Consider the following 25,183-nt stretch of genomic DNA (forward strand, 5'->3'; position numbering starts at 1 on the left):
AAAATGCAGAGGTGACACAGCTGCTAAGTGGGGAAGCACACGCACCAGCATCATGGGACTCAGGGTCCCCAACAGCTGCTGCCACAGCTGAGCACGTGAGGTGCAATTACTGCGGCCAGTCTCAGCACTCTCAAAAGAACATTCCGGCCCAAAGCATGAACTGCTTGAACTGCAAGAGGAAAGGTCACTATATTAAAGTTTGCCAATCCAAACCTTCCTCTACAGTGATGTGTGCGGGTCATGATGCTCATCGCCATCTTGGAATGACCAACTTCCAGCATCATTTCCGGTAGCAGAGATCCAAACAGCGGGAAAAGGAGTAAGGCGACACAGGTCGACCTCACTGACATCTTCCAGACCCCACCGCGTGAGATCTATGGGGTCAGCCATCACCTCAGCATTACAGCATCAGCGACTCGGAGAATGAACCAAGTCTGGCCTCAATCGTTCCGGACCAGAACAGACCACACCAGCTGGCCCAATCCACGATGGACATAGAGGTAAATGGTTGCCCCATAGGCTGCCTATTCGACACGGGGAGCACTGAAAGTTTCATACACCTGGGCACTATTCCCTCACAGTGTCCCCTGCAAAGTGTAAAGTATCGCTAGCGTCAAAATCCCACTCCACTGAAATCCATGGGCACTGCACAGTGACCTGAACTGTGAGGGCTACAAATTACAAAAACTTCAAACTTTTCATCATGCCCCATCTCTGCACACCAGTCATACTGGGTTTGGACTTCCAATGCCAGCTAAATAGTGTGTTGATGTCGTTTGGTGGGCCCCATCCTCCACTCATTTTCTGGATAGCCCACCCATCTCTCCAAACACAGCCAATCAGACACCATATCACCACCCAGGGTGTATGACCTGCCATCTGGTCACCCTCTGGGACCCTTCATGCCACCCTTCCCACCCACCATTTGAGAATCTCACCCCTAACTGAAAACTGGTCACCACAAAAAGTAGGCGATACAGCCCCGGGGACAGAGAATTTAAAAAAGCAGAAGTAAACCAACTGCTAGCTGAAGGCACGATCGAACCCAGCAAAGCCCCTGGAGAGCACAAGTGTTTAGGGCCAGACCATCAACCGGTTCACTTTATTGGATGCCTACCCTCTCCTCTGCATAGCAGACATGGTGAACGAGATCATCCAGTACCAGGTCTTCTCCACCATGAACCTCAAGTTAATGTACCACCAAATCCTGACCCACCCAGAGGTCACAGCGCTTGAAGCTAATGACCACCTCTACAATTTCCTTTGGGTCCCATTCGTCCTCACAAATGGAGCCTCCATGTTCCTGAGGGAGATGGACCGCATGGTGGATGACCATAAACTGAAAGCAACATTTCCATATTTGGACATAACCAGAAGGAACACGATGCAAACCTGTGGAAATTCCTCACCATGGTCAGAGCCCTGAACTTGACATATAACCAGAAGTGCATGTTCGTCACTTCCCATATGGTGATACTAGGGTACATGGTGGAACGTGGTGCCGTTGCCCCCAATCCTGACCGTATGCACCCCTTCCTGGAACTCCCACTACCCCAAAACCTCAAGGCCTTGAAAAGGTGCCTGGGGATCTTTTTGTACTATGCTTAATGGGTGGTCATTATGTGGACGAGGCCCACCCCCTAGTGAAGACCATCACATTTTCCCCGTCGGCAGAGGCCCAAAAGGCCTTCAAGGGCATTAAAGATGAGATTGGCAAGGTGGCGATGAATCCATCCCTTTCCAGGTAAAGAGTGATGCTTCTGACTTTGCCCTAGACGCCACACTGAACCAAGCAGGCAGGCCCATAGTGTTCTTCTCCCGGATGCTTCAGGGCCCTGAACTCAAGCACTCAGCCATCGAGGAGGAGGCCCAGGCCATAGTGGAAGCTGTGTGACATTGAAGGGACTATCTGGCCGGCAGACCGTTCACCCTGCTGATGGACCAGAGCTGTCACATTTATATTTAATAATAAACAGCAAGGGAAGATCAAAAACCACAAGATCATGATGTGGAGAAATGAACTGTCCATCTATAATTATGAGATCTTGTACCAGCCTGCGAAGCTCAATGAGCCATCCAAAACCCCATCCCAGGGTACAGGCAGATTGCCTCCAAGCTCTCCACCACCCCGGGGTCACCAGGCTCTATCACATTGTGAAGGGCCCACTACCTATTCAGTTGAGGATATTGGGGGCTGACCCATAAATGCTTGGTCTGTGCTGAGTACAAGCTGCATTTCTAATAGCCAGAGAAGCCTCAACTGATCAAGGCCACTCGCCCCTTTAACATCTCAGTATGGACTTCAAGGGTTCCCTTCCCTCCATGAATCAGAATGTGTACTTCCTTAATATCATGGTTGAGTACTCATGCTATTCCCACGGTCAATAAAGCCCTCCACAGCCTCTTCATCTTGTTTGGATATCCCAGTTACATTCATAGTGATCGGGGATCCTCACTCATGAGAGAGGAGTTGCACCAATACTTCCTGACCAAGGGCACAGCCACAAGCAGGACCACAGCTGCAATCCCCGCAGGAATGGGCAGATGGAAAGGGAGAATGGCACAATTTGGAGGGCAATACTCTTGGCCCTCAAGTCAAAAGGAAGGCACATCTCCCAGTGGCAAGAGTTCCTTCCAGAACCACTACATGCCACCAGGTTCCTGCTGTGTACAGCTACAAATGCTACCCCACATGAAAAACTGTTCTCCTTCCCCAGGAGGTTGGCTTTGGGAATCATACTGCTGGTCTGGCTGATGATCCAGGGCTAGTGCTACTCCGCAGGCATTTAGGAATCACAAGTCAGATCCGCTGGTTAAGGAGGTACACCTCCTGCATGTGAACCCCCAATATGACCAGGTGCAGTACTAGGATAGACAGAAAGACACAGTATCCATCTGGGACCTCTGTCAGCAGAGGTGCATAAGAGAGCCCCCACTATTGACCAGATACCCTTGTATCTTGCTGAAAAATGAGTACTTGAACCCACCACCACCCAGGCCTCCTCCCTTACCATCCCGACAACTGTTATATATAGAGAATTTAGGTTAAAATGGCTTAAGTTAAAATGTGATGATTAATCATAAAAAGGGAAGCCAGAACGGACAGGGAGCTTACTAGCAGCCAAGGACAAAAGGTTCAGCTGGATATGTTTTTTTAAACATATCTTTTCATGGTCATAGTGAGAGACGTGCAGGAGACAAAAGATTGATAAGAAGGGTGAGAAACAGAATTTAGTGTATGTAGAGTTCGCAGCGTACGTAACGAACGTGATAATTAAAAATGCAGTTATACTTAGAATGCTTTTGCAATACTAACCAATTAAAACAGTATTAATAAGAAGGGGAAGGGCAAACAATAAGGGTATAAAAATCAATGCACTGTATGTATCGGGGCTTAACTGGTGAGAAGCCAGTTGAGTCCAACTCTGCAGACTTGTAAATAAAGCTTGTCGTGTCATCAGTTTTAAAGAGACTCATGTGTGAGAAGTTTTATTTCTGACAAATGGGGGCTCGTCCGGGATTTACACTCCGGCCGTGAGGGGAGGCGAGAAGAGGGACATCGGAGGTGGTGCACCCCGCTGAGTTCAGCGGCTCCTAGTCCCTTGCTCGTCGCTTCGGGCGGCTTGAGCGAGTGGTATCCGGACAAGGTGACACGACAAGACGGAGAGGAGAAGGGTGACGGTTCAATCCCCGGGAAGACACCGGTAAGTGACGACTTACGATTGTGGTGTGGGGATTGGGTAACAGGTGTAACGGGATACACCAGTTTGGATAAAAAAAAAACCTAACGTAATAGATCAGGTATAGAGCTTTTGTCGTGGCGTGAGGACCCTGTCGTGGGACTCTAGGATAGACCCCAGGGAAACCTCGGCGGTAACTGAAGGAGGGACAGCACCTCTGACGAAGTGCCGAGAAGAGAGGGGTCAACCCCAGGGAAACCTCAGCAGTAACCGAAGGAGGGACAGTACCTCCGACGAGGCGTCTGAGAAGAAGGGAGTAGGGTCCAGAACGAGAGGGTCCTCAGCAACGATAAACAGATCTAGGTGGGAAAATGGGAGGATCAAAATCTAAGGGCTCGTCTGAAAATTCAGGACAATTCCTGGGAGTTCCCCTTGACAGCCCTTTGGGGAGAATGTTTGAAAATTGGGATAGTAAAAGATATCGAGACAAAAACAAGAAAAAGATGGTCCAATATTGTCTCCTTTGGTCGAAAAAACCTATTAAAGGTTCCTCGGTCTGGTGGCCGAAATTTGGATCTGATGAGGATTGGGTTAGACAAGCATTAAACATATATGTAAATTCGAGACCAAAGGTGAATCAAGAAGAGTCAGCATATGCATTTTGTTGGGTTCCCTGGCCAGGATCCTTAACAAAATGTTTTAAATTGAGGGTAGCGGGAGAAAAGAAGTGGGAACCTCTGGACAACCTTCCCCCTCCTTATATTCCCCCGGTGCCTACTGCGCCCGAGGAAAGCTCATTACCGGAGGGGAAAGGTGATGAATCTGGAAAAAAAGGATGAATTAAGGGAGTCGGACCCTAAACTTCCACCGGTAAACCGACCCTGGACAAGATCCCAGACTGGTCCAGGACCATCAAAGTTTTCAATAAGCCTAAATCCCCTGAGGGAAGTTCCTATGGGAGGACCGGGAGGGGGAACGGGATATGTGAATGTTCCCCTAACTAGTACAGAGGTGCGGGGATTTAAGAAAGAAATGAAAAAGTTATTGGAAGATCCTATAGGACTGGCTGAACAGCTTGACCAATTCCTGGGACCAAACACATATACGTGGGAAGAGATGCAGGCAATAATGGGAACATTATTCTCACCCCAGGAGAGGCAGATGATTCGACGGGCTGCCCTCCTCATGTGGGAATATGAACAACCTGGGGACCCCAGACCCCATGAACAAAAATATCCCTTAAAAGAACCCAGGTGGGACAAACGAACACCCGAGGGATTGGCAAGTATGAGACAATATAGAGAGTGGACAATTAAAGGGATACGGGAGGCTGTGCCAAAGGGTCACAATTTCACCAAGGCATTTGGGAACCACCAGGGGAAAGACGAGTCCCCTACTGATTTTTTGGAGAGGGTGAGAAAGAATGTCCAACAGTATGCGGGCGTGGACCCTAGTACACCAATGGGTGAACAGCTTATTCGAATTGAATTTGTTTCCAAATCATGGCAGGACATTAGAAAGAAACTAGAAAAGGAGGAGGACTGGAGCGAAAAACCCCTAAGCGACCTGTTAAAAAAGGCGCAAAAAGTATATGTGCAGAGAGAAGAAGATCAAAAGAGGGCGACAAAGGTTATGGTACAGACTATCCGACAGATGAATGCCGAATCCAGAGGGGAAAGAAAACAAAACCTTCCTCTAAACAATCCAAGATATCCAAGAGAGGGAAGACCCCGGAGGTTCGTTAAGTGCTATTACTGCAATGAGGAAGGACACTTTAAGAGGGAATGCCCCCGATACAATTGCGTGCCCTCGAACTTATGGAAGAAGATTAGGGGGGTCAGGGGTTCCAAATGTTAGGGACCGAGTATAAGAGGGAACCCCTGGTAAAACTAAAAATTGGTCCCAAGGGAGAAGAGGTGGTGTTTATGGTGGACACAGGAGCGGAACGAAGTAGTGTAATAACTGTGCCAATCGGAACTGAGCCTGTAAAAAGTAATTTGACAATTTCTGGGATAGAAGGAGCTCCCAGAATGGTATCAATAATTCCCCAAGTAACAGTGAAACTGGAAGAAAGAGAAGGGGTACAAGACCTCTTGTTGTTACCGTCGGCTGGATTTAACCTCCTAGGAAGGGACTTACAGGCTCTCCTAGGTTTGGGTGCTCTCCCTGTGGACGGAGAAGTGCGAGTCCACCTCTGTGCTTTAAAGGAAGAGGATGAACGGCAGATTGACGAGAGAGTCTGGTATAAGGAGGGAAATCGAGGAGGTCTGGACATCCCACCTTTACATGTCACATTAATACCAGGTCATCAGCCGGTAAGGAAACGTCAGTATCCTATTTCTTTGGAAGGGAGAAAAGGGCTACAGCCGGTAATTGAGACTCTAATACGAGACGGACTATTAGAAGAATGCATGTCACCTTATAACACCCCTATACTCCCAGTGAAAAAGTCAGATGGATCCTATCGCCTAGTTCAGGATCTAAGAAGTTTGAATGCTATTGTTCAGACCCGCCACCCAGTGGTGCCTAATCCCTATACTATTATGAGTCGGATTCCCCCAGACCATGAGTGGTTTAGTGTTATCGACTTGAAGGATGCCTTCTGGACGTGTCCATTAGAAGAGGAAAGTAGAGATATGTTTGCGTTTGAATGGGAAAATCCATGGACAGGTAGACGGAGACAGCTTCGGTGGACTGTATTGCCCCAAGGGTTCACTGAATCTCCGAACCTGTTTGGACAAATGCTAGAACAAATCCTGGCGGACTATCCACAATCTGATGATTCCCAACTAATGCAGTATGTGGACGATTTACTATTATCAGGACCCAAGGAACAAGAAATGAGGGGAGATACAATTAGACTCTTGAATTATCTGGGGGAAAAGGGTCTACGGATGTCCAGGAACAAGTTACAGTTCGTTGAGAGAACTGTGGTATATCTGGGACACCAGATAAGTAAAGGACAGAAACGGATTACCCCTGAACGGATTGCGGGAATCACTAGAATGCCGTTACCCCGTAATAAGAAGGAAATAAGACAATTCCTGGGACTCTTAGGTTACTGTAGGTTATGGATAGAGGAATACTCAGCTTTGGTGAAGTTTATGTATAAAAAGCTGACAAATGAAAATGAATATCCATTGAAATGGACCCAGGAGGAGGAGGGATGGTTTGAGGACTTGAAGCATCGCCTGACACGAGCCCCAGTACTCACTCTGCCCTCTTTAAAACAGCCCTTCCAGCTATTTGTCACTCATAACCAAGGAACAGCTGTGGGAGTTTTAACACAGGAAAAAGGCGGTCAGCGACACCCAGTGGCTTTCCTTTCCAAAATGATGGACCCAGTGTCTCGCGGATGGCCGACGTGTATCCAGGGAGTAGCGGCTGCTGCTCTGTTGGTAGAGGAAGCACGTAAACTTACTTTTGGAGGAAAGATGACTGTGTACACCTCCCATTCTGTGAGTGTTTTATTAACACAAACTGCCCATCGATGGCTGACTGACTCTCGCATATTAAAGTATGAAACCATTTTAATGGTCGGAGAAGATCTACAGTTTGCAAAGATTAATAGCTGCAACCCAGCTCAGTTTTTATACGGCAGTGAAACAGAGAGAGAGGTGGAGCACGACTGTGTCGAGTTGACAGATCTTCAGACCAAGACCCGAGAAGACCTTTGCGATGCTCCGCTGGGAGAAGGATATGAATTCTACATTGACGGCTCCGCCAGATGTGTTGACGGAATGAGAAGAAGTGGGTATGCTATAATAGAAGGAAATACTTGGAAAGTAGTAGAATCCACGAGACTACCCGGAAGCTGGTCAGCACAATCCTGTGAACTATATGCCTTGCAGAGAGCCCTCAGAATACTGGCAAAGAAAATTGGAACGATTTACACTGATTCCAAATACACATACGGGGTAGTGCATACCTTTGGTAAGATCTGGAAGGAGCGTGGTCTAATTACATCAAGAGGAAAGGAATTGGCACATGAACAGATGATTACTCTGACTTTAGAAGCCTTGACATTACCCCAGGAAATAGCAGTGGTCTACATACCAAGCCATCAGAGGGGAGATACCCCGACAGCAATTGGAAACAGACTGGCTGATGAAGAAGCCAAAAGGGCAGCCATGCAACAAGAAGTCCGTTTGCTGACCTTAATCCCAATAAGACAAGGCATAAAGAAGGCTCCCATTTTCACTGCTAAGGAAGAAAAGGACATGGCTCAGCTGGGCGCAAGCCAGCTGCCTGATGGAACATGGAAGACACCAGATGGAAGAATGGTTCTAAATAAAGAAATAACTCGCAATATTTTAAAACACCTGCATCATCAGAGCCACTGGGGCACCCAAGCCTTATGTGACACAGTGCTTCGAGAATATGTGTGTAAGGGAATCTACACCTTGGCCCAACAGGAGGTGCAGAATTGTCACCTATGCACAAAAATTAATAAGAAGGTAATGAGAACAGGGACCATGGGAGGTCAACCATTAGCCATACGCCCTTTTCAACGTATCCAGATCGACTTCACAGAGTTACCTCAAGTCCAAAGATGGAAGTATCTATTGGTGGTAATAGATCACTTTACCCGATGGGTGGAAGCCTTCCCAACAGTAAATGCTACAGCCTCTACAGTAGCTCGCCTCCTCCTAGAGCAGATAATCCCCAGATATAGTATAATGGATTCTATAGACTCAGACAGGGGTCCACATTTTTCTTCAAAAATCCAGCAATTGATTTGTGATGCATTACAGGTCTCTTGGAAATTACATACCCTTTGGCATCCACAAAGCTCAGGTAAGGTCGAACGTATGAATGGAACACTAAAAATCCAATTGACAAAGTTAATGGTGGAAACTAAAATGCCTTGGATAAAGTGTCTGCCCCTGGCTTTATTGAGAATTCGTACTGCCCCACGAAAAGATGTAGGATTGTCCCCTTATGAAATGATGTTTGGGCTTCCCTTCTGGAGTACAGTTGAGGGGTGTCCCACCTTGGGGGAAGGGGATATATTTGTTAGGAACTATTTACAGGCACTGTCACGCTCTCTTACAGATTTACAAAAGAGAGGACTATTGGCACAAACACCGCCTCTAGACTTTTCTTTACACAAAGTGGAACCAGGAGACTGGATTCTCATCAAGACCTGGAAAACTGAAAAACTCCAGCCCCAGTGGGAAGGTCCATACCAAGTTCTCTTAACTACAGAGGCTGCAGCACGAACAAGAGAGAAGGGGTGGACGCATGCATCCAGATTTAAGGGACCTGTAGAGGCGCCTCAGGACCCTGATACGAACTCAGATTGGACTTGTGTTCCTGGAGAAAAACCTCTTACCTTGCGATTTCGCAGAAAGACTTGATTCACAATGTTATTGTTATGTTCTTTGATTTTTCTTAGTTTGCCTATGTCTTTATCAGGTGTGAAATGTAAGAAATGCAGAGACACAGTGGTCCTGTTTCAGGACCACATTTGGGGAAGAAAGGAGGGTAATTTTATTTCCCATACCTCAGTTCCTGAGAAATGCTGGGCAGAAAATACCACCCAACATCCATATACCCCTTGTGTGGAAAAAGAAGGAAATAATATGGGTCATTATATACAGATTCCTAATACCACTCCTTTCCCTCTTAACGGTTGGAAGGGTGACTCAGGCCCACCATGCCCTGATGGACTCTGGTTTTGCATACACCAGCGTACTATTCCAATGAAAAGTTCCACTCCACACTCGAAAGTGCCTGCCCCTTTAAGACAGCCGGACTTAGTTCGAGTCCATCCAAATAACCATGAAAGTTTCGGTCATGCAGTTGGGGGAGATAACCTTTTTGTAGATCTTGCAACTAAAATTGCAGGAACTTTTAATGTAACCAATTGTTGGGTCTGCGGGGGTCCACGGATGTCAGAGCAATGGCCTTGGTGGGGGGAGTCCCTCAATTCATTGACCATGATTTCCCGAATATGGACAACTAACCGAACGAGATCAAGAGAAACTTGGTCTCTCTCTAACATCCCCTCTGGTTTTTATTGTCTCTCACGAACCGGCAAATACCCAGTAGGAAAAAGTCCCTGCAAGGCTGTATGGATTCGCATTTCGCCTGGTATTTTCACTTGGTTTCCTAAACCCCTGACTTGGTTCTTATCCACTGTTTTTAAAACTAATTGCCTACCCCTGTCTAATAGCAGTATTCAGTTTTGGAATTGTACCAGTTCCACCATCACAGGACCATACCAGTCAAACCCTGTTCTTAAAAGAGTTTGGGAAAGGGGGTATGGAGTATCCCCAAATGGATTATTCTGGGTATGTGGTAATAAAGCTTATACTCGTCTCCCCTTACAGTGGAGTGGAACTTGTTTCCTAGGAATAATCCGCCCAGAATTTTTCCTCCTACCCCACGATCACGGTCATAAATTAGGAGTGAAGGTTTTTGATACATTACACCGTCAGCCCCGCTCTAGCACGGTACATTTGGGACAATGGGGAGATGATTGGCCTCCAGAACGCATAATTCAATATTATGGTCCCGCTACATGGGCTCAAGATGGATCCTGGGGTTATCGTACTCCTATTTATATGTTAAATCGCATTATTCGCTTGCAAGCAGTCCTTGAAATTGTTACAAATCAAACAGCTCTAGCCCTGCAATTACTTGCATCCCAGCAAGGTCAAATGCGCTCTGCTATATATCAGAACCGTCTGGCCCTAGACTATCTCCTAGCAACGGAAGGAGGTGTATGTGGAAAGCTTAATTTGACTAACTGCTGCTTACAGATTGATGATAATGGCCAAGCCATTCGAAAAATCGCTGATAATATTCGTACTTTGTCCCATGTACCTGTTCAAACCTGGCATCCTTTTGCAAAATTAAATTGGATGGACAAATGGTTTGGAGGAACCTGGTGGCGTACCTTATTGTGGGTAATCGGAGGTATTTTATTCCTCCTACTTATTTTGCCCTGTATTATTCCCTGTCTACGCAGCCTGGTGATTTCCATGGTCCAACAGGCTATGCAACCAGGGGGATGGGAGACCCCGTTAGAATTTTACTTCAGCACGAGATTAATTTATCATGAAACGTTTCTCTTCCCCGAGTTAAAATCCCCATTCATATATATATAATACACACATTTTAAAGAGAGAAAGGGGTGGATTGTTATATATAGAGAATTTAGGTTAAAATGGCTTAAGTTAAAATGTGATGATTAATCATAAAAAGGGAAGCCAGAACGGACAGGGAGCTTACTAGCAGCCAAGGACAAAAGGTTCAGCTGGATATGTTTTTTTAAACATATCTTTTCATGGTCATAGTGAGAGACATGCAGGAGACAAAAGATTGATAAGAAGGGTGAGAAACAGAATTTAGTGTATGTAGAGTTCGCAGCGTACGTAACGAACGTGATAATTAAAAATGCAGTTATACTTAGAATGCTTTTGCAATACTAACCAATTAAAACAGTATTAATAAGAAGGGGAAGGGCAAACAATAAGGGTATAAAAATCAATGCACTGCATGTATCGGGGCTTAACTGGTGAGAAGCCAGTTGAGTCCAACTCTGCAGACTTGTAAATAAAGCTTGTCGTGTCATCAGTTTTAAAGAGACTCATGTGTGAGAAGTTTTATTTCTGACAACAACCATTAACTGAACCCCAAAAACACTCACACCCCCTGAACCAGTTTGGACTAACAACAGTTCAGCCCCTGGATATTCAGCCCACTGAATATCAACAGCCCGCAGGAACCGTCAACTCCACAGCTGGTCCTGAGGTGATCACAGCAGCAGCCAAAGCCTCCGGACCAACTGGATCTGTGAACTGTAAAAGACTACATGAACTGTAACGATGGACTCTGTCACACTTCACCCTGCCGGACTTGAACTTAAAAAGGGGTGAATGTGGTGGAGCATGAATGACATTACCATACTGTTCAGGCTGGCCCACCTCTGACCCTGTAATTCCTTCCCATAAGATTTCCCAATAAATGCTGAGACTCCCGTGTCTCGTCTCTCTCTCCCCCCCCCCCCCCCCCCTCCATACCTGCCTTGGAACTGAACCAGCAGCATGCTATTATGTTATTAAAGACTTTAATCACTCGGTTTGAGTTTGATTGTGCACCATTGTTACTTTTTTTTAAAGAATAAACCATAAGCTCTGAAAAAAAACTCCCCAAATACTAATTTAACTCTTCTTTACCCTTTCCTTGATTTCGAACCTGCTGACCTCTCTCTAAGCAAGGTTACTGATCGCCACTTGTTATACCTACAGGTGCCAAAGATGTTATGGTCATATGACTGTTGGAGGAGTCACAGGCAGTTAGAGGTTGAAATAAAAAGGATGTCACCGATCCCTTCTTTCAACATGGAAACACTTGGTGCGGATGCCTTGATCTTTCCGATCAACAGACTTGGATTCCTGCTCTCTGCGAAATAGGATGAAGGGGGAAATCCATTTCCCAGTCTCTCGGGCCCCTTCAAATTTCATTGAAAATGGTATCTTGGGCAAGATACCATCCAAAGAATTTAATAAATGGATAAATATTCTCCACACCGACAGTGCTATGCTTTTGGGTGGCGAACAGGGTTGGGGGGGGTGGGGGGCGGGAGTGGGGAAATCCCGTTGACGTCTGAAAACAATCCCTTCCTTTTTAAAATAATTGGAATCGCGACGATCTGGACATAATTGATGTCACCCCTGGTATTTTCCATTATCCATTACAATTTTCAATGCGTGGTACGTATCTGAAGAAATAAAATGCTGCAATTACGCTCCCATTTAGTAAACGATACCAATTAACTCAATTCGACTCTTTCGCATTACTCACCACTTCCTTGTTGAAAGGCTGTTCGTTTTTATCTCATCATTCTCCTCGGAAAATATCCAGTGAACCCCTACAGTTTTTGCCCCTTGGACAAAGAAGTGTGAGGACGGCCTTGCCGACTCCTCGCTTATTCTTACTGGTTTGCGTTGACTGGTGAAACTTCCCAACACGACCAACACTTCCACCTCGCTGCACTTGGTCGGCAATCCCGGAATCGCTCTGATTGACAGCGGGAGGAGCCGAATCCGGCAAAAGCACGTGACCGTCGCTCCTCCGATCAAAGCCCCCGCGACTCGCAAAGAACCCTGGGCATTGTAGTTTCGCCTGAAGCTTTGGTTCAAATAGGCATGGGTGCATTCACAGTCTGCCCTCACGAAGGCCAGCAGAAAAATTATCGAGAACTTCAAGTAAGCGAACGACTCCGAGCGTTTTGGAATGTGTGCTTGTAACTGGTTAAAATGAAATAGGAAAGTCGGCAGACGCTGTGATTGCAGTTAAAAAATAGACGCGCTGGAGTAACTCAGCAGGTCTCGCAGCGTCCTAAGGAGATGATAAAGTTCTATCACCAGCTTTACCCCATATGGCTACTGTGAGAATGCGGAATCCTTGCAGCATTTCTGCCGGGGTTTTTTTTTGGGGGGGGGGGAATTGGTTCGCCCCTGAGCGGTGGTGCGGGACCGGGGTGGCGCACGCAGAAGGGAAGGGGACGAGCGAAGGGGGAACTCCGCAATGACTCCGACTGCACCACGCTGACTGTCACTGCATTTTCTTAGGTATCGATTGGGCCTCATCTCCATCAAAGGCGACAGCGGCATTCGAGAGCCCCAAGTCAGTTAGCATGCCCCTCCCTAAACCTTTTATAATCACACGCGTTCATCCATTAGAAATCCAGGTGCATTTTATTGAATGGCTGCAAAGAAACTGGGTGTTTCATCAAACATCATGACAGACACCACCAATCACTCTGGTTCAGTACTTTCCAAGCAACGGCAGAAACCCTTCGGTTTTCCAAAGGAACCCGCTCGTTCACGAGTTTTGAGGTGTGTTTCCCATCCCCACACACACAAGATCTTCCAAACTCTCTCCGCCGACATCCTCGCCTTCCTCCGCTCTTTCTGCACTCCAATCGCAAGTGCCTTACTATTTCCACCCGCCCCCAAGGACAGATAGTTCCTGACCAATTTCGTTAACAAAAAAAAAACCACAATTTGCATGCCGACGACAGCTACTTCAACTTCACCCCCAAATTACCTTTCACTTTCCAAAATGCACACCTGAAATACAATTAAAAAATGCCCAGATATTTCATCCACTGAAATTCCAAATAACTGAGCCATCATCTTCAGTCCTTGTCACGCCCTCCGTTGCCTTACTCTGTATTTTGTCCTTACACCTGTTTGATATGTGATCCTGAGACAAGCTTTAGATCATATATTCACATCACCTCATTATCATAATTCAATTCAACCCTTACTTGTGCCTTTGTTACTTTTGGACAACTATTCTAATACACTCCTGCCCTGCCATCCTGGTCTTATCTGAGGACAACCTTGTTTCCAGCATGGTAAGACCAAGTAAGATATTTGTCTTTGTATTTTGAAGAGTTAATGGACACCGCAGGTAGGGGAGTGGAGTGCTTCAAGTGAATCATGTAGGAAATCTGGGACAGCACAATTGTTCCTGAGGACTACACCTGCAAGAGGTGCATCCAGCTGCCGCTCCTGGAAGACAGAGTTCAGGAGGTGGATGAGTGCCAGACCATTCGGGAGGCAAAGATGGTGAAAGAGAGGAGCTTCAGGGAGACAGTCACCCCCAAATGTCAGGAGGCAGGTAACTGGGTGACTGTTAGGAGAGGGAAGGGGAATGGGCAGACAGTGCAGAGCACCCCTGTGGCCATTTCCCTCAACAATAAGTATACTGTTGAGGGCAGACGATCTATCAGGTACAAGCTGTAGTGGTCACATCTCTGGCACAGAGGCTGGGCCCTCAGCTCAGAAGTGAAGGGGGAGAAGAGGAGAGCTATGGTAATTGGAGACTTGTTGGTTAGGCAATTGGCTAGGAGGTCCTGTGAGTGAGATCGAGCCTCCAGCATGGTACATGGCCTTCGAGGTGCCAGGGTCAGAGACATCTCTGATCGAGTTCACAGCATTCTGGAGGGGGAGGGTGAACAGCCAGATGTTGTGGGGACCAATGACATGGCTAGGAGTAGTGATGAGGTCCTGAAGGGGGAGTAGAGTGAGTTAGGAAAGAAATTAAAAAGCAGAACCTCAAGGTTGGTAATCTTGGGATTGCTGCCTGTGCCACATGCCAGAATGGGTTGGAATAGGAAGTTGTAGCAGATGAATGTGTGGCTTAAGATTTCGTGTAGGAGGCAGGGTTCAGATCTGTGGATAATTGGGACCTCTTCTGGGAAGGTCTGATCTGTACATAAAGGACAGGCAGATCTGGCCATAGACTCAAACTCCACTTAATCACCATTTTTTTCATAACTCCTTAATTCCCCACTATTCAAAAATTAATATATCTGTGTCTGAAAGCCTCTACTGCTTCACTGTACAGATAATTCCATAGATCTACTGCTCTCTGGGAGAAGCAACTCCTCCTCATCTGTGTCTTACATCTACTCTCCTGAATACTTAAGCTAAGTCCCCTAGATCTAGTCTCATCTACCTCTCTCTCTTTGCTTTTTTTTAAGCTATTCCTTTCTTGATTTTTGATGTTTTGATAAGATCCCCTTCATCCTTCTAAACTTGGATATGAATGGATGTAGTCTACTCAATCTCTCCGCATAACCTAACCCCCTCATTTTAGAATCAACCTGGTGAATCTCCATTGCACCATTTCAAAACTGGTATATCCTTTCTACTACAAGGAGACCAGAATCACACATAGTTCCATCGTCCAAATGTGCAGATGATACCACTGTCAAGGGCAGGATCTCGAACAATGATGAGTCAGAGTACAGAAGAGAGATAGAGGGATGAGTGACTTTTCAACAACCTTTTCCTCAATATCAGCAAGACCAAGGAGGTGGTTAAAGTTTTCCATAAAAGGAGCAGAGCTTGTTACAAAGTCTGCATCAGCATGGCTGAGGTGGGCATCGCAGAGAGTTTCAAGTTCCAAGGATAAACCTGTTCCATCCACTTTGATGCAACAGCCACAAATGTGCACCAGCACCCTTATTTTCTCAGAAGACTCTGGAAATTTGGCATCGCAGAGAGCTTCAAGTTCCAAGGGTAAACCTGTTCCATCCACTTTGATGCAACAGCCACAAATGCACACCAGCACCTTTATTTTCTCAGAAGACTGTCACCTGCATCCATTAACAACTTCTTAAGATGCACCATTGAAAGTATCCTATCAGGGTTTCTCAAGGAGTGGCATGGGAACTAGTCAACCCAAATCTGCAAGGAACTGCAGAGGGCTGTGAACATGGCTCAAGCCATCATGATTGTATCCAAACTTCCATTGCCCTGGAAAAACAGCCAGCATGTTTTGTTTTTTTTTACTCCCACCCCACCATACACTCTTCATCCCCTTCCATCAGGAAGGGATTCACAAGTGTGAGATCATCCACCATTAGATTCAAGGGTGGTTTCTTTCCTGCTGTCATCAGACTCCTGAATGAATCTCACAATAGTAAAATATTACATTTGTTCTATACCATCTGATCTCTCTCTGTAACTTTGCACTTCTGTACTGTGTCTCACATGCTGCACTATTTGCAAGATGTCAACTGGATTGATTACACGGCAAACTTTATCAGCTCAAAGCCTTACCAGTACCCTGCAGAATTACAATAGAACCCCGTTCTTAAATTCAATACCTCCAGCAATGAAGGCTTGCATCTCATTTATCTTCTTGATTACCTGCAAACTATTTTTTTGCAATTCATGTTCAAGCACTCCCAGGTTTCTCTGCACAATAGCATGCTCCAACTTTTCATTGTTTAAATAATAGTCAGATTTAGCAGTTTTTCCTCAAAAATGGATGACCTCACATGTACTAACTGCTAGACCCTTGCCCACTCACATAATCCATCTTTTTGCAGACTCCATGTCCTCAACACAATTTATTTTTCCACAGAACTTAGTCTCATTGGCAAACTTAGAAACACTAGCCTCAATTGCCACTCCAAATAATTTATAATGGGCTCATTAACTATAGCACACTAATTGCCAACCAGAATAACACACATTCATCCCAGCTCTCTGCCTTCTACTGATTAACCAGTCTTCTCTCCATGATAATAGGTTACTCCCATCATCATACATGCTTATCTTATGAAGAAGTCTTTTGTGTGGCATCTTATTCAAATGCCTTTTTGAATTCCAAGTATTCTATACCCACCTATTGCACTGTATCAGCTGTGCTTGTTAGGTCCTTGATGCCCTCTTGTTTTAGACTCTCCTCCCCTTTGAAAAGTGATGATCATTCACTTTATGGATGACCCTCGTGCTTTCAGATACCTCTATAGAGGTCACCCCTTCAGCTTCGAACACTTCAGGGGAAAAAAAAGCTTATCTTGACTCTTCTTGCAACTCAAGTTCTCTAGTCCCAATAACCACTTTGTGAATCTTTCTGCACCCTTTCCAGCTAAATGGCATTCTTATTGATCAATGCCATACCTGCCATTTAAGGATTGTGATTAAGTAATTAGTTTCTATGAAAATGTTGTTTTATAAAAGAGGAAATGAGAATGGTTCACACAGATATCTAATGTCTCATATTAAGAGGCCAACAAGTGCTTACAAATAGATCATCACTTGGTAATGAATGGTTATGCGAACTGATGTTCAAACAGACCAAAATTAAACAAAAGTAATTATCATGAATTCAGATCAACATCCATTTTGTTTCATCTTAAATCAGTTAGTTTTTCTAATGGGAACAAAAGATTGCTGAAGGGATTCAGCAGTTCAGAAAACATCCGTGGCTAGAAATGGCCAGTCAATGTCTCAGTGTGAACCTTCGTTCAAGGTGAAGATAGAATAGGTGAAATTACATATTTAAAGGAGGAAAGAAGCTGGGAGGGCCAAGAGGTCACAGAGTATGGGAAATAAGGCATTAGAAGTGGAGAGACAGGTAGAGGGAGAAATTACTAGGAAGGGAGGATGGGGAAAGAAAGAGAAAAAAATTAAATAGGTACAGAAGTAGGAAAAGAGATATGAACAGTGGATTTTCACCCTTTTCTTTCTTAGTCTTGATGAAGGGTTCAAACCCAAAATGTTGACTGAAAATTTCTACTCATGCTATAAAACCTGCTGAGTGCCTCCAAATTCTTTATTTGCTCAAGACTCCAGCATCTGCAGCTTTTGTATTTCTCTAGATTTTCTGTAGTCAGCATAATGTGCATGATCTGTGAAGCTAAAATGAAATATGGAGTTAAATTCTATTTGTCGACGGTTTGAAGATTTTTTTTTGTTCCTGCAACTAGAGATGATTAAATGAACTAGCCAAAACAAAACAATGAAGCCCGATGTTATTTGGCTACAATCTTTCCAGCACATATTCTACATTTTAAAACAATTACCATTTAATTTAGCATATTATGAAGTATGCAGTAGAATTTGATTAAAACAAAAAAAAAATGGGAGCCATGGACCTTGTGAAGTCAGAAGTCAGAATATGGTGCACCACTATTCATGATGTGTGTTCGGAAAATGACCTATCCTCTTTAATAAGATTGCATCAATCATCTGCAAACTTTTATTGGTTTGTTAATATGTTAAAGACCAGCCTTTTTATCTTGGGTATCACAACTAACATTATTCATCAACAGTATCTTTAACTATCCATATGCCACTTCTCAATTGTGATTATACATTTTGCAATTGGGCTGAAGTTCAATACAAAATTGTGAAGTCTTCTTTCCTTCCCCATATAGTTATATACTTCCCCCCCCCCCCCCAAAAAAAAAAAACAATGGCTGCAGTGTATTATTGAAATAAAAAATGTCCTATCTACGTTGTGGAGATCATCTATTCTAAGCTTTCCTGCTGTGGGAAAACCCGACCGAGGACACCAAGCCCCATGCAGAGAAATAAAACGAAGCAGAAAGTTTGTCAGGACACAAGAGGTGAAACTTCCGCAATGAATAGAAACGGTTGCGCAAACACAAGTACCAGAAAACGTAGGTTGCGGATATTTACCGACAATACTCCTTGCCGATTGGTACATTTCCCATCATATTTGGCCTTCTGGAGAAGAGAAATCGGCGACAAAGACAATACTGGATTTCCACTACACGGACAGAAACTTGAATGTTCGCCAAGTATTCCTTACTGAACAATTTCACGTCAAATGTAGGTTCCTGGATCAAAGCGCGGAGGCGGAGTGCATTTATCCAAATTAACTTTACGGGAAGTCAGATGCAAGGTCCGTCGCATCTTGCACCGAGGTGGTCATTTCTCCCATTCGCTGCAAACAGCGAGTGTTGTCTGTGACCAGCTTTGAACTAGCAGAGGCAAGCTTTGAAACATGCGTTTGATTTAAAAGGCTTGCGACAATTCCTTCAAACTTCGACATTTTTAAAGCAGTAGTCCGTTCGGTTTTCACATTTGAAAATCCCGAGTGTAATCTGTTTCACCTCCAATGAATTAACTGATACAACCTCATGATCTTACTACGCCTTTTGACTGGGTCGAAAGGGAACGATCTGTGGGCCATCCCCGTGGTGAGAGCATACTGCCCACTTCATTGCACAGATAACACTTCCCAGAAGGTAACATTGAGAAATTCTAAACATTTAAAGATGTGATCTGATTCGGCCATAAGAACGAGGCTTGTTTCCCATCTGATTGCGAGAAAGTAGCTGAATATCTCTATGAGAAATATTATTACTTTTAATTAACGGTGGAGCCCGAAAATACAACTATTCCCATCAACTATTCCCGTATTTGAAACGTTCCCAATGTAACTGGGTTAAGTTATAAGTGATCATGTTAACTTACAAACGATGGCCTCTCCATCGATTTCACACAGCCGGAATCCGGATCAGCTGAAGTAACAAAGTTCCCAGATGCAATAAATCCACGACTCACTTACCTTGCACGACTTGCATTTGCAGATATCATTTCCTGCTGACAATTATGCACGGAATCGAATCAGTCACTTGATTGGATCTTTTTTTTTGGTCTTTGAACTACACCCAGTATTCTAATACTGTCCGAACGATTTCTATATTATGGGTGCCGCCTTTAATAAAGTTATTTAAGAAACACCACTTGTTACCATGCTATGAACAAAAAAAAATCCCGAAATTTAGTCGTGTTCTTCCCCTCTTCTCCCCCCTCCTTTTTACCCAGGCTTCTGTCTGATTTTCAACATTCCTGGAGTGTTATGTGGCGTTATATTACACCATTCTGGATGCTGCACGACCTGTTGAATTTCTCTTGTTCTGTTTTTTGGTGCTTTGCATTGTGCTTATATCCTCCTTGTTTCGTATGGGGGAGGAAGGGTCTATCTAGACAGATGTGCAGCTAGTGGAGGGTGAGGGTGAGGGTAGAGTTGATGCAGGTAGAGGGGAAGCCACATTGTTTGAAGGAGGAGGACATCTCGAAGGATCTGGCATGGAAGACCTCGTCCTGGGAGCAGATGAGAGAAAGGAATGGAATCTTTATTGGGGACAGGGTGTGAAGAGGTGGTGTTGCGATATCTGTGGGAGTTGGCGTTGTAAATGTTGTCAAGAATTTGTCTCTGAGATGGAGACAAAGAGATCAAGAAAAGGGAGAGTGTTACTAGAGATGGACCAAGTGAATTTGAGGTCAGGGTGGAAGTTACCATCAAAACAAAGCATCTTATACTATAATATACAATAAATGCATTGTTACCAAATAGATACTAAGATTAGAATCTCTAAATGTAGTATTGGTGGAAAAACAATTAAAGCACATAATCAGCATTTTTGATCTCCTCTCTGAGTTATTCAGGCAACTCTGAGAACTTCAGGCAAGTCAGGTAGCACAAAGGACTCCAATCTCCTTCAGAATCGAGGCCATTATGGGAAGGCTGTGCATTCTAACACCGAACCTTTCTCATATAATCCCATCCTTATCATCTGTCACAATGACAGTCAGCCTTGCAATCTTCTGTCACCAATCTACAGACAATTGGAAAAGCCTCAAAATTCACAAGTTCAAAACCCAAATAAACTTTTTTTTTGGTGTTTTCCTTTCTGTGTTAAATGCAACTAGATAAATGGAAATTGATTATTGGCTGTTTCTCATTGTGACATCTGAGAGTGGAGCTGTGGCATATCTACAATCTCAATACATTTACGATTGGATGTCTTTTCATCCTTACTGGTTTGAATTGAATCTGAAACCAATGTGCCCCGGTGATTATTTCACTAACACTTTAATTTTTTAATTATTTAGTTTATTGGTCCTGAAAGGTTTTCAGATAAGTATTTACAAAATTAATTTACAAAGCACTAATTAGATGTTAAATCCTTTGCTTCCATTAAAAATATAAACAAATATTTAAAATTATCCTATCTGGCAAATAATTTCAGCATGAATCCTATCTTTGGTTTTTTTTTCAACGCAAAAGTCTGTCGTCAAAGTGCCTGACACATGCTGTATGTCTCTTCAGCCCAAGATGGCATTCTGGACAGATTACATTTGCCTGCTTTTGGCTCATTTCCTTCTTAACTCTTCAATATAGCTGTCAAAATGTCTTTTGAATATCATAATTGTATCTGGTAATGTGGTCCAAGAACAATAATCTTTCTCTTATTGTCATCAAGACTGTGGTAATCAGGAAGGTGAGACTAATGGACCATTCACTAGTCTTCATTGAAGGGACAGAGAGAAAGATCAGTGTTTTCAGGTTTCTAGGAATCCACACATCAGGGGATCTCTCCTAGGGAGAGCACATCAATGCATGTGAAGATGGCACACAAATGATTGAAATGTTTGGACAGATTAGTGAATACTCTCTCAAACCTCTTCAGGTATAATGACTGGTTTCTTCAAGGCTTGGCTTGGAAACCTGAATGCCCAGGAACACAGAAGGCTGCAAATATCAACATAGATAGCTAAGTCCGTGGTGGGTGGGGGGAATCAGCCCTCCTGGAATTTGTAAAAAGATTTAATATATATTTTTTTACAACTTTTTTTGCCTAAACAATGTCTGAACCTATTTTTTAATGGGATGAAATAAGACAAGCTGCGCCTGGCGGCCTCTGGAACACGTCAGCAGGAGGAAAGTACAAGGGAGCAAAGGCCCACTCACAGTAAGAAGCCTGGGGATGAAGTTTGCCCTACCTCCCAATTGGATACATCTCTTCCTGGTCCCAGAACTGTGATGTCAATGGTGTTGTGATGGAAGAAATTACAGGGGAAACCCTTAACTCAACGTACAGGCGCATAATTATGCGATTCAACAGATCAACTAAAATAAGTCCGAACTAATCGAGGAAGAGGAGTTGTCACAAAATGGTGACTCCGATGAGAATTCGGAGGAATTAACTTCAGAAGAAGAAAAAGAAGAGGTTGGCACGGCAATGGAGAAGAAAAAAGAAAAGAAGGTTAAGTCTAGACATAATGTAGATGACGATTTAAAAGCTTTGGGGAGAAAAAAGAAAAATACAAATAAAAATCTTGATAATATTTTAAAATAACGAAGATGGAAGTTCAAATTCTTTATTTATATAGCACATTTTTTTCAACTTGCATTGACCAAAGTGCTGTACAAACCAACTATTTACAGAACAACGTATTAAGACGTTATAATTAGACCATAATTGCAGTGAGTAGTGCAGTGATGTCTGAGGTTAGGAATGCACAAAGGATTTCAGATGTTAAACACTAACATGGATTTAAAGCAGTTGAGGAAGGGGGCAAGTTTAATGGTCAGGGGAATGCTGTTCCACAGTTTGGGGGCCACAACCACAAAGACCCGGTCTCCCCTTTGTGTGCGCTTAGTGGGTGAAACAGTCAGATGTACTGCGGTAGCTGATCTGAGCTGCTTGGGAGCACAGGGCATAAGCAGATCGAGATAAATGGGGGGGGAAGGGGAGAGCAGTAAGATTATTGAGGGCCTCATATATATAAATAGTAGCAGCTTGAAATTGATTCTGAGCTGCACCGACAGCCATTGGAGGGAAGCCAGAAATGGAGTGATATGGGTCCCTCTTTTTGGCACCTGCCAGGACCCTAGCAGTGGCATTCTGAACCAATTGGAAGCAGGTTAGGGAGGACTGGCTAATTCCAATGTATAGTTAGCGTAATCCAGACACGAGCAGATAAGGGCATGAATAACCCTTTTGAGGTCCTTGAGAGGTACATTTTTATTTTAACAATAGTGCGGAGCTGGAAAAACCTAGGCTTCACCATGATGTTGCCCTGTAGGTAATCTACCCACTCTTATTAAACCACACATTAAATCCCTTGGGCTGCTATTTGACCCTGCCTTCAAATTTGACCAAAAGGTCAACTCCATGGTAAAGCCTAGGTTTTTCCAGCTCTGCCTTGTTAAAATAAAAATGTACCTCTCAAGGACCTCAAAAGGGTTATTCATGCCCTGATCTTCTCGCGTCTGGATTACGCTAACTATACACTGGAATTAGCCAATACTCCCTTGCCCGGTGTGTGTTGAGTGCAAGCCCCACTTCTTCCATCTGGAGAACACCCAAGTCATCAAAGCCACCCGCCCCTTTGAGAATTTCAGTGTGGACTTCAAGGGGCCCCTACCGTCGACCAACCATAATACCTACATCCTTACGGCCATCGACGAGTACTCCCGCTTCCTGTTCGCTGTGCCCTGCTCGGACATGATTGCCTCCTCAGTCATAGAGGCTCTACACAGCATCTTCGCCATCTTCGGGTACCCCAGTTACATCCACAGTGACAGGGGGTCCTCATTTATGAGTGCGGAGCTGCGGCAGTACCTTCTGGAGCGTGGTAATGCTTCAAGCAGGACCACCAGCTGTAACCCACATGGTAATGGGCAGGTCGAAAGAGAGAATGCCACTGTCTGGAAAGTGGTTACACTTGCCCTCCAGTCCAAAGGTCTCCCCACCTCTCGCTGGCAGGACATGCTTACTAGTGCCCTAAACTCCATCTGCTCCCTCCTATGCACCACAACCAATGCCATCTCCCATGAAAGGATGTTCTCTTTCCTGAGGAAATCCAAATCGGGAACAACCATACCAGTGTGGCTCACGGTTCATGGGTCGGTCCTCCTGTGACGCCACATCCGGTACTCAAAGAATGACCCCTTGGTTGACCAAGTGACTCTGTTCCATACAAACCTGCATTATGCCTACATTGAGTATCCAGATGGGCGGGAGGACACAGTCTCGGTAAGGGACCTAGCCCAAGCCGGATCAGGTGCAGCAGTGCTTCCAACCCAACCTCCCCCAAATCCTTCTTCCCCAGGTGATGTGCTTGAACAGAGGGACTAGCACTACCCCACCAGCTCAGGCCAGTCGACAATGCCACTAGGGAATTGAGCGAAGCAGTGGCCGCACCCGATGAGTCTGCCAGCGACACGACTCCAGTGATCCCATTCCCGGCACCACAGCGGTCACGCTGGATGGTCTGGCCCCCTGATCGATACAGCCCCTAACGTCCACCGGGCCCTTTTTTCTTTTTTTTTCACAGTCCTCCATCCACCCCGTGATCATTTCTCAAAGAAGGGGTGAATGTGATAGTACAGATTCTATCATCAATGTATATATGTACAGATTGTAGTGTAGGATGTCTGTGATTGGCTGATAGCATAGCCACGCTTACTGGCAGGTCTTAAAGGATTGCTCCTAACCAGACTAGGTCATTCTGACTGGTCGACCTACATGTGATATGCTCCAGTTTTCTAGTTAATAGAAGCCTTGGTTTGGATCAATAAGCCTTTGATTCTTTCGACATGCTCTACAAGGTGAAAGTCTTGTCAGACCATTCTCCTCTATTATTAAATACTATACAATTAGAATATACAGCAGGATATGGTATATATTGATGGTGTTTTATATCCATTGTTGTTTAGAAGATCTGAGTTTTGTGACTTTATAAGAAGACATATTGAATCTTCTGTGAGACTAACTGTCATTCTACTGCCAATAAATTTACTATATGGGATATTTTAAATGCTTATTTAAGGGGGTCAAATAATTAGTTATACCGCTAGAATTTAAAAAATACATGAGGGGAGTAGATAAATTGAAACAAGAGATACATCATTTGGAGAAGGACCTGCAGTTGAGGAGCTCAGAACAGAAGCAAAAAGTACTTATTAATAAAAAGCTCAAATATATTACAAACTTACAATATAAAGAAAGCAATAATGAGAACAAAACAAAGGTTCTATTAGCAGGGAGAGAGAGCTCAGAAGGTTCTTTCTTGGCAAATGAAAACAGCTGGTTTCTAAAACAATTCATGCAATTTAAACAGAAGCCAATAGAATCTCTTATAACCCACAGGAAATTAATGAGGCCTTCAAATTATTTTATTACAAATTATATAAATCGGGAGTCTCAAGAAGATATTAATAAATGATTATTTTTCACAATTCTTTCTCAACTACAATAATAACAGTAATTCCCAGAAAAGAAAGAGATCCATCAAAACCGTTATCATATTAACAAATTTCTTTGTTGAATGCGGACTATAAAATATGAGCCAAAGCTTTGGTGAACAGATTGGCAAAATATTTGTCAAAATTGATAAATAAGGATCAAACAGGGTTTG

General features: G+C 44.2%; 1 protein-coding gene across 3 annotated transcripts in view; it reads right to left on the reverse strand.

Moving 5' to 3' along the window:
• jak1 (Janus kinase 1) overlaps window positions 1–19,529 on the reverse strand; it is a 154,774-nt gene extending 135,245 nt beyond the window's left edge. Inside the window, exon 1 of one of the 3 annotated variants that reach the window (XM_069938345.1) lies at window positions 19,445–19,529. The gene's annotated coding sequence lies outside the window, so the exon portion shown is untranslated. Of the gene's footprint in view, window positions 1–12,494; window positions 12,718–18,643; window positions 19,177–19,444 lie in introns of those variants that run through there. The other 2 variants (XM_069938344.1, XM_069938343.1) reach the window with 2 other exon arrangements.
• Window positions 19,530–25,183: the final 5,654 nt, after the last annotated feature.

Source organism: Narcine bancroftii, chromosome 5 (genome assembly GCF_036971445.1).
Source record: "Narcine bancroftii isolate sNarBan1 chromosome 5, sNarBan1.hap1, whole genome shotgun sequence".
NCBI lineage: Eukaryota > Metazoa > Chordata > Chondrichthyes > Torpediniformes > Narcinidae > Narcine > Narcine bancroftii.